Source organism: Mustela nivalis (assembly GCF_964662115.1).
Source record: "Mustela nivalis genome assembly, chromosome: 6".
In the NCBI taxonomy this organism is placed as follows: domain Eukaryota; kingdom Metazoa; phylum Chordata; class Mammalia; order Carnivora; family Mustelidae; genus Mustela; species Mustela nivalis.
Window position 1 is genome coordinate 101,560,107 of NC_139025.1, and position 13,295 is coordinate 101,573,401.

Below are 13,295 nucleotides of genomic sequence, written 5' to 3' on the forward strand. Positions count from 1 at the left end.
TGCTCCCCAGCCTCTGGAAACCACTATTCTACTTTCTGTCTCTAAAGTACCTATTCTGGATATTTCATATAAATGGAAGCAGACAACATGTAGCCCCTGTAACTGGCTGCTTTCACTTAGAGTCATGTCTGCTGGGTTCATCTGTGCATACATTTGCTTTAATACTTTTTGCATGTTTTTTATATTTCTCAATGTAATGAGAAGTTAGAGATCCATGAACATGCAAAGGTCCCCCCTATGATAATAGCTAGGCTCACAGGCATTGTCCAGCGGTGAAGATACTGATGGAACAGAAAAGGAGCAAATCTGAATGCTATGAAGAGTGTTTCCCTGCTCCTAACCTTTAAAGGACCTTCACCTTCTGGACATTTCTCTGCTTCATTATGGAAACGTCTTGAGCAGCTTTAACTGGTTAGAGAACCAAAAGGAAGGTTAACTTTTGTTTTTAGCATTCCATGCTCCATAGAGTCGTGGAGTTCCCAGGGCTTCTGAATCCAAAGCTTGAACCCATGTCTGATTGCAAAGGTGGAGTTTCAATTTCATTGTTTGTGATGGGGCTGGCACTTCCATTCCTGGCAACAATTCATACTGATATTTAATAGAAGATATACCCTAAAAACAACAACAACAAAAAGATCATAGAAACCTCTAATTAGAATTTTTTAAAAAGATTTTATTTATTTATTTGACAGACAGAGATCACAAGTGGGTAGAAAGGCAGGCAGAGAGAGGGGGAAGCAGGCTCCTTCCTGAACAGAGAGCCTGATGCCTTGCTCAGTCCCAGGACCCTGGGATCATGACCTGAGCTGAAGGCAGAGGCTTAACTGATGGACCCACCGAGGCACCCCTGTGATGGTTCATTTTATTTTATTTTATTTTTTAAAAATTTTATTTATTTATTTGATAGAGAGAGACACAGCTAGAGAGGGAACACAAGCAGGGCGAGTGGGAGAGGGAGAAGCAGGCTACCCATCAGCAAGGAGCCTGATGCAGGGCTCAATTCCAGGACCCTGGGTTCATGACCTGAGCCAAAGTCAGACGCTTAAGGACAGAGCCACCCAGGCGCCCCTGTGATGGTTCATTTTTTATGTCAGCTGAGGGAAGTTCAGATAGTTGATAGGTCATAAACATCATTTCGGGGTGTGTCTGGAAGAGATTAGCATTTGAATTAGCGGAGTGAGGAAAGATCACTCTCATCATTGCAGTGAGCATCATCCAATGAACAGAAGGCCCAAACAGAAAACAAAAAGGCAGGAGAGCAAATTTACTCTCTGTGCTTGAACTGGGAAGCACATTTTTTTTTTTTAAGATTTTTATTTATTTGACAGAGAGATAGAGAAAGAGAGAGCACAAGGAGGGAAGCAGACCACAGTGGGAGAAGGAGGCTCACGGAGCAGGAAGCCCGATTCCATCCCAGGACCCTGGAACCATGACCGGAGCTGAAGGCAGCCGCTTAACAAGAGGCGTCCCTGGAAGACACATTTTCTATTGTTCTTGGTCTTTGGCACTCCTGGTTCTTGGGCCTTGGACCCAGACTTACAGCACTGGCTCCCCTGGTTATCAGTTTTTCATTTCAACTGGAACTGCACACCTGCTTTCCTGGGCCTCCAACTTGAAGATGGCAGATCATAAGATCTCTTCTCAGCCTCCTTGTGTGAGTCAGTTCCTTAACATAAAAAGTGAGCTTTAGGGGTGCCGGGGTGGCTCAGTGGGTTAAAGCCTCTACCTTCAGCTCAGGTCATGATCCCAGGGTTCTGGGATCGAGCCCCGCATCGGGCTCTGCTCAGCGAAGAGCCTGCTTCTCTGCCTACTTGTGATCTCTGTCTGTCAAATAAATTAATTAATTAATTTTAAAAAAAGAAAAGAAAGTGAGCTTTAGTGTCTGACTCCATAGGTTAGAGAAGATAGGGTACTGAAAAGTCCTAGACCCAATCCACAACAGATGTGGTATGCACATCAGAACTGCATATTCTGAACCCCTTAGGTGCAGAAAAAGTTATTCACTTCTCACAGAATAAAGTACCAAGAAAGGCCAGAAAAAAATCATACTGGAGTGCCTGGGTGGCTCAGTGGGTTAAGCCTCTGCCTTCAACTCGGGTCATGATCCCAAGATCCTGGGATTGAACTCCGCCCTGGGCTCTCTGCTTAGCCCAGAAGGCGGCTTCCCCCATCTTTCTCTTCCTGCCTTCTCTGCCTACTTGTGATCTCTCTGTTAAATAAGTAAATAAAATCTTAAAAAACAACAAAAAAATCATATTAGGTCAAGAGAGTAAGGTAGATGACACACCAACTCAATACACCAACTTAAAGGTCAATGCAATTAAAAAAAAAAACTTATTTTAGTAAAACTATACAAAATAAAAACAAAAGCTTATACTTACTGATTGACCAACCATCTCAACACCCATACTCTACACAGCACTCAAAGAGGTTAACTATTCTCACATAGTACTCTGCTGTAAAAATGTAGTCATTCCTTAAATACTGCTGAATTCACATCATACTTTCTTTAAACATCATGAATAGCCTTGCTAATTAACAAGGCCTCAAAAAATTGGGTCTAAACTCAGAATTGTTCCTCTCCACGGAAATCTTTAGTAAAAGGCGAAAGATTTATACGATCTGAAGAGAAACCAGAGCATTGAAAGATGGCTTACCTAACTCATTTTTCAGGTAAATATAACTCCTAATACACCGAGGGTGGCTCTTTATTACAAGAGTTTGTGCCTAGAGAAATTTATCACAGGAATTCTGAAAATAACATTCTCACACTTAGAAAAGTCAAATAAGGATTTTTTTTTAACTTGAAAAACAATTATACTGTTTGCAATGTATTATGGGTATGCAAATGATGCTGACTAATGACCCTACAGACTCCGGAAATAGTGTTCAAAACGTTGCTCTGGGGCAACCTTTAAGGGCCAACGCAGAGATTCAGCTGCCTGACATCAAAATTTTGTCTTGGTCAACTAGACACATTCTGATGGTCTCTGTTCCTAAATTAGAACTTTGAGTATGATTTATTTTATTTTTAAAAAAGATTTTTTAAAAAATTTATATTCAATTAGCCAAGGTATAGTATTTTATTTATTTATTCCAGGGGGTGGAGGAGCAGAGGAAGAGGACAAGCAGACACCCCTGCTGAGACTGGTACCCTGGCAGGGCTCAATCCCATGAACCTGAGATCATGATCTGAGCCAAAATCAAGAGTCTTGACACTTAACCATCTGAGCCACCCAGGTGCCTCTAAAGATTTTATTCTCAAGTAATCTCTATACCAAGGTGGGACCTGAATTTCCAACCCTGAGATCAAGAGTTGTTTGCTCCACCAATTGAGCCACCAACTCGACTAGTATAGATTTTTTAAATTGCAATTTATAATTGCTTATTATTATTATTATTATTATTTTTTAAGATTTTATTTATTTATTTGACAGACAGAGATCACAAGTAGGCAGAGAGGCAGACAGAGAGAGAGGAGGAAGCAGGCTCCCTGCTGAGCAAAGAGCCCGATGCGGGGCTGGATCCCAGGACCCCGGGATCATGACCTGAGCCGGAGGTAGAGGCCTCAAACCACTGAGCCACCCAGGTGCCCCTATAATTGCTTATTATTAGTATATAGTAACACAAATGACTTTTATTTATCACTCTTGCATTCGACAATCTTAAACTCTGGTTCTAATGATTGTAGATTCTTTTGGATATTGTATGTATGCAAGCATATTCATCTGAAAGTGACAACATTGTTTTCTCCTTATAAACCCATACTTTTTATTAATTCTTTTTCTTAATTGATTTAACTGGGTGGGAAATCTAATAGAGACATTGGACTGAAACAATGATAGTGGGCATCTTTTTCTTCTTCTCATCTTAGCTTTCACTGGACCACCATTAAGTGTGAGGTTTGCTGTAGACAGGTGGGTTTTCATGGGTGGGCAGTCTATGCAGTTACCCTGTGCTCATAAGGCCCTAGCTCTGTGCTCATAAGGCCCCAGGCATAGTGGTAAGATATTTTGTAGAACGTCCCTCTACTAGGACTCATCTGATATTTTTCTTGTGATTAGACTGGAGAAATATGTTTTTGAGAGGAAAACTACATAGATGATATATTGCATTTTTCATCACCTCATTTTGAGAGTACATACATCTACATGATTTATCACTACTGGTATAGGATGATACTAATTACCTCCAGAGAGGAGAGGAGCCTGGAGGTTGAATCAATGGCCAGTGATTTAATTAATCATGCCTAAATGATGAAGTCTCCATAAAAACCCAAAAGGATGAGGTTCAGAGCTTCAGGACTGGTGAATGCCTGGAGATGCAGGGAAAGCAGTGTACCCAGAGAGAGTATGGAAAGCATCCTTTCCCACACACTTTGGGCTATGTATCTCTTCCATATGGCTGTTCTTGAGTTATATCTTTTTATAATAAACCAGTAATCTAGTAGGTAAATTCTTTTCCTTAATTCTGTGAGTTGCTCTAGCAAGTTAAAATCTGAGGAGGGGGATCATGAGAACCTCCAATTTATAGTTGGTTGGTCAGAGAAACTGGTGAGAGCCTGGATTTGCCGTTGCAGCAAAAAAATTATGAGAGATGCAAAGAAACAGAAGAAGTATGACCTATATGTTGGGAAAAAAAGCAGTCAATAAAAACTGCCTGTGAGATAAAAATATATGTTTATAAAAAATTAAAAAATTAAAAAAAAAACTGCCTGTGAAAGCAACCAGATGTTGAGTTTAACAAAGACTTGAAAGTAGCTATTACAAATATGTTTAAGGAAGTAAAGTAAGGTATGAGGACAATGTCACATCAAATAGAGAATATTAATAAAGGGATAAAATTTATTTTAAAAGAAACAAGTGAAAATGTTGGGGTTGAAAAGTACAGTAATTGAAATGAAAAATACATTGTCGGGATTCACAGATGTTAACTAGCAGAAGAAAGAACTAGATCAATAGAGATTATATAATCCAAGGAACAGAGAGGAAAATAATGAAGAAAAATTAATAGAGCCTCAGAGAAATGGGACACCATTAAACACATCAGGATATGTGTAATGGGAGTATCAGAAGAGAGAAAGGAGCAGGAAAAAATATTTGAAGAAATGATAGCTGAAAACTTCCCAAATTATAGAAACACAATGATTTTCATATCCAGGAAGCCCAACGAATTCCATATAGAATACATTCAAAAAAGTCCACAAACAGACACGTCATAGTAAAAATGCCAAAGCCAAAGACAAGGAGGAATTTTTTTTTTTTTTTTAATGTAAGCTCCATGCCCAACATGGGGCTTAAACTCACAATCCTGAGATTAAGAGTCACATGCTCTACCAACAGAGTAAGCCAGTCACCCCAAGGAGTGAATCTTCTTTTTTTTTTTAAAGTTTTATATATTTATTTGGCAGAATGAGACACAGCAAGAGAGGGAACACAAGCATGGGGTGTGGAAGTCAGAGAGGGAGAACAGGCTTCCCGCTGAGCAGGGAGCCTGATGTGGGGCTCGATTCCAGACCCCAGGATCATGACCTGAGCCAAAGGTAGAAGCCTAATGACTGAGCTACCCAGATGCCCCCCAACGAGTGAACCTTGAAGGCAGTTTGAGAGAAATAAGTCATCACTTACAACAGAACCCAAATGAAGTTAACAGCAACAATGGCAGGCAGAAAGTATGAGATAACATGTTCAAAGTCCTCAAAGAAGAAGCACCTGGGTGGTGCAGCTGGTTAAGCAACCAACTCTTGGTTCTGGCTCAAGGCATGATCTCAGGGTTGTGAGATTGAGTCCTGAGTCCCAGCTCCATGCTCAGCATGGAATCTGCTTGGGATTTTCTCTCCCACTTCTTCTGCTCTTTCCACTCATGCTTTCTCTCTCTCCCTCTCTCTCAAATAAGTAAATAAATCTTTTCTAGAAAAAGTACTCAAAGAAAAAACTGCCAACCAGAATCCTATACCCCAAAAACCTCTATTTTAAAAATGAAGGAGAGGAACCTGGGTGGCTCAATTAAGCATCTGCCTTTGGCTCAGGTCATGATCCCGGGATTCTGGGATTGAAACCGTCGTGCAGGCTCCCTGCTCAGTGGGGAATCTGCTTCTCCCTCTGCCTCTCTGCCTAACTTGTGCTCTCTCTCTCTCACTCACTGTCTCTCTCAAATAAATAAATGGAAAAAAAAAAAAAAAAAGGAAGTCTAGGGGTCCCTCAGCTTTGAAAAAAAAAAAATGAAGGCAAATTTGCAGGTAAACAAAAACTGAGAAAATTTGTTACTAGCAAACCTGCCTTACAAGAAATAAAAGAAGTTCATCAAGCTGAAAGAAAGAGACCTCAGAGAGTAAGTGGGAGTCTACACAAAAAAACCAAAGAGTAACCATAATTATGTAATTACCAGGTAATTATGTAATTACAGAAGATAGAATAAATGCAATTTTGTTGTCCTTGTTTCTTCTTAACTGATTTTTAAAAGAAGAGTTTATTTATTCATTTTAGAGAGAGAGAAGCTGGAGGAGGGGCAGATGTTCAGCATGGAGCTGGACACCATGCTCGATCTCACGACCCTGAGATCATGACCCCAAGTGAAAGATCACTACCTCAGCTGAAATCAAGAGTCAGATGCTTAACTGACTGAGCACCCATGCACCCTTCTTAACTTATTTAAAAAGCAATTGTAGGGTGCCTGGGTGGTTCAGTTGGTTAAGCATCTGACTTCAGCTCAGGTCATGATCTCTGGGTCCTGGTATCAAGCCGGCATCTGGTTCTCCTCTCAGCAGGGAGTCTGCTTGTCCCTCTCCTTCTGCCCTTCCCCCTGCTCATACTCCCTCTCCCCCCCTCAAATAAATAAATAAATCTTTTAAAAAATCAATTATGTAAAACAATTTGTTTATAATGTATTGTTAGGTCTATCACACAGAAATGTAATGTTAAAAAAAAAAGAAATGTAACATTTTTATCAATAAGAGCACATAGAGTTTGTGAGGGAGCAAAGCTGAGCTAAAGTACTGAAATCCAGAAGAATAAAGACAATCCGAAATGATAAATAAGAGAATATTATAAAAATGATAAATACATACTTGCTCTCTTTTCTTCCCTCACTTCTTTAAAAAGACATAAAATTATATAAAGTCATAATGATAACAATGTTTTGTTTAGCTTGTAAAATTTATAGGTCTGACCTAACAATAACACTACAAAAAGGGCATAGGAAAGAGAATGATATAGGAGTAACATTTCTATATATTGCAGGAAAGAAGTAAAAATCTGAAGTTGATTCTGATAAGTTAAGGTGTGTATGGTAAGCCCTAGAGAAATCACTAGGGAAATTTTAAAAAATTGTTAAAAAATCATTTGAGGACTTAAAATGCTAACTTAGAAAATATTCATGTAATGCAAAAAGAAACCAGTAAAAGAATAGATGACCATAAAAGATATGAAGCACATAGAAAACAAAAAGTTGAGTATATCTTCAAGTATATCAATGATAACATTAAAGGTGAATGGATTAAACAATTCAACTGAAAGGCAGAGATTGTCAGACTTAATTTAAAACAAACAAACAAGATCCATCTATATTCTGCCTGCTGAAGACACACTAGATTCAAAGATACAAAGAGACTGAAAATAGAAGCTGGAGAGCACCTGGGTGGCTCAGTTGATTAAGCATCTACCTTTGGATCAGGTCATGGTCCCAGAGTCCTGGGATGGAGTTACACATCGGACTCCCTGCTCAGAGGGGAGCCTGCTTCTCCCTCTCCCTCTGCCTGCCATTCACCCTACTTGTGCACTCACTCTCTCTCTCAACTAAATAGATAAAGTCTGGAAAAAAAAAAAAAAAGAAAAGCTGGAAAAATATATCATTTGCATATAGCAAACAAAAGAAAGCTGGAATGATTATCTTAATTTCAGACAAAATTGATTTTAAAACAAAAAAAAATGTTACTAGAGATAGGGACATTTTATAATTCAAAAAAGGCCAATCCATCAGGAAGATATAATAATTATAAACAAATAAGTACCTAATGAGAAAGCACCAAAACACATGAAGGAAAAACTAACAAAAATGGACAATTCAAAATAATAGAGACTTCAGTATTCCACTTTCAAAATTAGATAGAACAACTAGACAATCAATAAGGAAATATAAGATTTGAAAACATTGTAGAGGCACCCTGGTGGCTCAGTTAAGTGTCTGCTTTTGCCTCAGGTCATGATCCCAGGGTCCTAGGATTGAGTCCTGAGTTGGGCTCCTTGCTCAGTGGGGAACTGTGTCTCCTTCTACTTCTGCCCCTCCCCCTGCCTGTGTTCCTGCTCTCCCTGTCTCTCACTCTTTCAAAATCAATAAACAAAATCTTAAAAAAAGAAAGAAAAAGAAAACATTATAAACCAACTAGACCTAAGAGACATCTATTTGGAACATTTGATCCAACAACAGAATATACATTTTTCTCAAGTGCTCATGGAACATTCTCTAGGATAGAGGTAAGGTGGGCCATAAGACAAAGCTCAATAAATTTAAAAGGATAGAAGTAATACAACAGTGTTCTCTGATCACAGTGAAATGAAACTAGAAATCAGTAACAGGAAGAGATTTGAGAAACTCACAAACAGGCAGAAATTAAATGACACACTCCTACATAACCAATGTGTCAAGAAAGAGATCAAAAGAGAAATTAGAAAACACTTTGAGGTGAATGAAAATGAAGATACAACCTATTAAAGCTCATGTAATGCATCTGTATGCAGTGCTTACAGGAAATTTTATAAATTTATAACTTACAAATTTTTTTAAAAGCAGTACTTAGAGGAAAATTTAAAGGTGTAAATGTCTACATTAAGAAAAAAGAAAGGTCTCAATACAATAAACTAACAGGTCTCAAAATAATAAATTTCCATTTTAACACACTTAAAAAGGAAAATCTGAAAAATCTGAAAAAGCAGAGAGAAGGAAATAAAAAAGATCAGAGCAGAACTTAATGAAATAAAGACTATTAAATAATAGAGCAAACAATGAAACCAAAAGCTGGCTCATGGATAACACCAAAAAAAGTGACAAACCTTTAGCTAGACTGACCAAAGCCTAGGTGGCTCAGTGGTTGGGCAGCTGCCTTCAGCTCAGGTCATGATCCCAATGTCCTGGGATTGAGCCCCGCATGGGGCTCCTTCATCAGCAGGAGGCCTGCTTCTCCCTCTCCCACTCCCCCTGCTTGTGTTCCCTCTCTTGCTGTGTCTATATCTGTCAAGTAAACAAAATCCTAAAAAATAAAAAAATTAAATCATTGGCGCCTGGCTGGCTTGGTTGGAAGAGCATGTCACTCTTGATCTCAGGGTTGCAAATTCAAGCCCCATGTTGAGTATAGGGATTACTTAAAAATAAAATCTTAAAAAAAACCTCAAACATTTAAGAGGTGCCTGGGTGGCTCAGTTGGTTAAGCGTCTGACTCTTGAGATCAGCTTAGGTCATGATCTCAGAGGATCGAGTCTCATATCAGCCTCCAGAACTCAGCTCAGAGTCTGTTTGGGATTCTCCCTCTTCGTTTTCCCCTTCCCCCACTCATGCTCTCTCTCTCTCTCTCTCTCTAAAATTAAATTAAAACAACAACAAAAAACAATATTTAAAATCAGGGGTGCTGGTCACCTGGGTGGCTCAGTCAGTTGAGCCATCTGCCTTCAGCTCAGATCATGATCCCAGAGTCCCAGATTGGAGTCCCACACTGGGCTCCCTGCTCAGCAGAGAGCCTGCTTCTCCCTCTGCCCTGCACTCCACTTGTGCTCTCTCTCTCAAAGAAATAAAATCTTAAAAAAAAAAAAAAGTTGGGACGCCTGGGTGGCTCAGTTGGTTAAGCAGCTGCCTTCAGCTCGGGTCATGATCCCAGCGTCCTGGGATCGGGTCCCGCATCGGGCTCCTTGCTTGGCAGGGAGCCTGCTTCTCCCTCTGCCTCTGTCTGCCTGTACTCGCTCTCTCTCTCTCTCTGATAAATAAATAAAATCTTAAAAAAAAAAAAAAGTAAAATCAGGGGTGCCTGGCTGGCTCAGTTGATAGAGTATATGACTCTTGATCTCGGGGTTATGAGTTTGAGCCCCACATTGGGTATAGAGAATCCTTTTTAAAAATCTTAAAAAAACAACTAAAATCAGAAATGAAGAAAGGGACATTATTACCTATCTTTTGGAAATGAAAAGAATTATAGAAGAATACTATAAACAATTGTATTTCAATAAATTAGATAACAGATGAAACAGACAAATTCCTAAAGAGTCACGCAGTCAAAACTGACTCAGGAATAGATAATCTGAATAGACCCATCACAAGGGAAGAGACTGAATTAGTAAAAAAAAAAAAAAAAAAAAAAACCAAACCAAAACCAAAACCAAAAAACTACCCACAACAAAAAGCCCAGGCAGACCTGGCTTTCCTGCTAAATTCTACCAAACATTTAAACAAGAACTCATACCAATTTTTCACAAACTCTTTGAAAAAAAAATAGGAGTGAACACTTTCCAACTCATTCCTTGAGGCCAGTATTACCCTGATATCAGCACCATACAGAGACATCACAAGAAAACTACAGAGCAATATTTTTATGAATATGAATGGAAAAGTCCTCAACAAAACACTAACAAACCTAAATCCAGCGACACAGAAAAATAATCATGCACCTAAGTATGTGGGATTTAGCCCCCAAAATGCAAGGTTGGTTTAACCATCTGAAAAGCAGGTAATACACTATATCAATAGAATAAAAAACAAAACCCATATCATCTTCCCAGTAGATGTAGAAAAAGTAGTTGACTAAGCACAACCCTCTTTCCGAGAAAAACACTCAACAAACTAGAAATAGAAGGGAACTTCCTCAACCTAGCAAAGGGCATATCTGAAAAACCCAAAGCTATGATTAAAAAAAAAAGTATTCATGCTTTCCTGGTAAGATCAGAAACAAGACAAAATACATGCTGTCGCTTCTTCCATTCAACATTGTATTGGAGGTTCTAGTCAGGGCAATTAGGCAGAATAAATAAATAAAAAGTATCTGAATTAGAAAGGAAGAAGAAAAATTATCTCTGTTCACAGATGACAGGATCTGTCTATTTAAAAAAACTATTAGAACTGCTAAACAAGTTCAGTAAATTTGGAGGCTATAAGATTGATATATAAAAAGCAATGATATTTCCCTACATTGGTAATGAACAATCTAAAATGAAATTAAGAAATTATCCCACTCACAATATCATGAGAAAGAATGAAATATTTAGGAATACATTTAATTTTTTTAAAAAAGATTTTATTTATTTATTTGACAGAGATTACAAGTAGGCAGAGAGGCAGGCATGGGGGCTGGGTGGGCAAAAGCAGACTTCCCACTGAGCAGAGAGCCCGATTCGGGACTCGATCCCAGGACCCTGGGATCATGACCTGAGCTGAAGGCAGCAGCTCAACCGACTGAGCCACCCAGGTGCCCCAGGAATACATTTAATTAAAGAAGCACAAGACTTATATTCAGAAAACTACAAAACATTGGTGAAAAAAAATTTTTTTAAAAGATCTGAATAAATGGAAAGACATTCCATGCTCAGGTACCACAAGTACTAACTACACAGGGTTTCTTTTGAATGTGATGAAAATGTTTCAAATTGACTGTGGTGATGGTGGAAATCCGTGGAAATCCTAAATCCGTATCCGTGGAAATACTAAAAACTATTATATTTTACACTTTAAATGGGTGAATTGTATGGGCTGTAGGTTATACTTCAACAAAGCTGTTTCCTTTTTAAGTTTTTATTTTAATTCCAGTTAGTTAGTATGCAATGTTATATTCATTTCAGGTAAATAAAGCTGTTTTTTAAAAATATAAAAAGTAAATAGTAAAAAAAAAATTATAAAAAGTAAATAAATAGCCAGCTCCTGGCTAGCTCAGTTGATCTTAGGGTCCTGAGTTTGAGGCCCACGTTGGGGTAGAGATTACTAAAAAATAAATAACTTAAAAAAAAAAAAAAAAAAGAAAGGAAGGAAGAAAATAAACACAATGATAACTCAGCTTGTTTTGTAGAGTGCCCAGACACTCAGAATTGCATCCCCAGAGCGGTTCCCACACCCCCTTCAGTTGTGGATGTTTCACCATGATTCTCATTTCATGCGTGAGAAAACATATTCAGAAAAGCAAATTTCATGTTTTCATCCAGCAAATAATCCTTGAGGCCAAAGAGTTGGTCTTGTCTAAGGGCCCACAGTGAAGAGGTGGAATGAAGGAGAGTTTCCAGGTCTCCTGTCCCACTGTTGCTGACCCTGCGGCCTGAACTTTAGCAGCCATGTTAGTTCCTCGATCCCATGAGGTCCTGGGCACTAGGAGTCTTGTCTGAGGATATAAGTCTCTAAGATACTTGTTCGTTCGTCTGGCCCAGTCTGGGCCTCCTAGCAACCAGAGCTTTGATGTGATTCCTGGGAGCAGTCTGCACTCAGTGCCTGGCCTGGGAAGCCCTGTGGTGTATGGGGGTCCAGTACTGCTCTTCCTCCCAAAGTCATATATACAATCCAAAGTCTTGGACCACCTCTTCTCTGAAGCAAGAGCCCAGCTCAGCCTGGAGGGGAAGGAGGGGAAGCTCCTCTATTGGAGGAAGCTAGGGTGTGGGCGTGGGGGCCAGGGTACTGAAGGGCTTCTTGGTCTAGGAGTTAGCAATTACCTGTGTTTGGATTTCCAGGTGACCATGAGGCCAAACTGGGGTTTTCTCTAACGGGGCTGTGAATTGGGAGAGGGGATGGGAGTCTAGTCCCTTCCCTTCTGCCGAGTTAGGTCAACCTCCCCTTTGTTCTCCCCCATTTTTTGACTCTCCAGGTTCTCCTGACAGGACTCCAAAGAAGGATCTTGCTGACCCTTGTCTGAGAAGCCAGAGACTAAAGCGATGCAGTGAATTCTGAAGGCTGAGAAGCAGAGGACAGGTCTTTTGGTTTTTAAGATCTAGACGTGAATTCCAGGTTCACCCGATCCGGCTCTGGGACCTTGGGCAAGCAGTGCAGCACGCTGAGATGCAGTTTCCCTGGGTGTTCAATGGTTCCCACTACGCAGTCGGTTTTGGAGGGAAACGTTCAGGAGGGAGGCCACAGCTCAGCAATTCCCGCGGAGCTGGGACAAGGGCAAATCCAAGGGTGGGTCAAAGGGCGCCTAGGTAGTTCCTATCCCTGGCTTCTGGGACAACGACGTGCAGCGGCGTGGGCGACTCCACCGGGGCCCCACACCTCGCGTCGCTGTCCCCTCAGATCTGGCAGGGCTGACACACCCGGCACCCGGGCGGGGGCGGGGGCGGGCGCGG

The 13,295-nt window shown here is 40.0% G+C and overlaps 1 long non-coding RNA gene across 3 annotated transcripts in view; it reads right to left on the reverse strand.

Moving 5' to 3' along the window:
* LOC309867907 overlaps positions 1 to 13,295 on the reverse strand; it is a 92,169-nt gene that overhangs the window by 36,442 nt on the left and 42,432 nt on the right. The window lies entirely within an intron of this gene.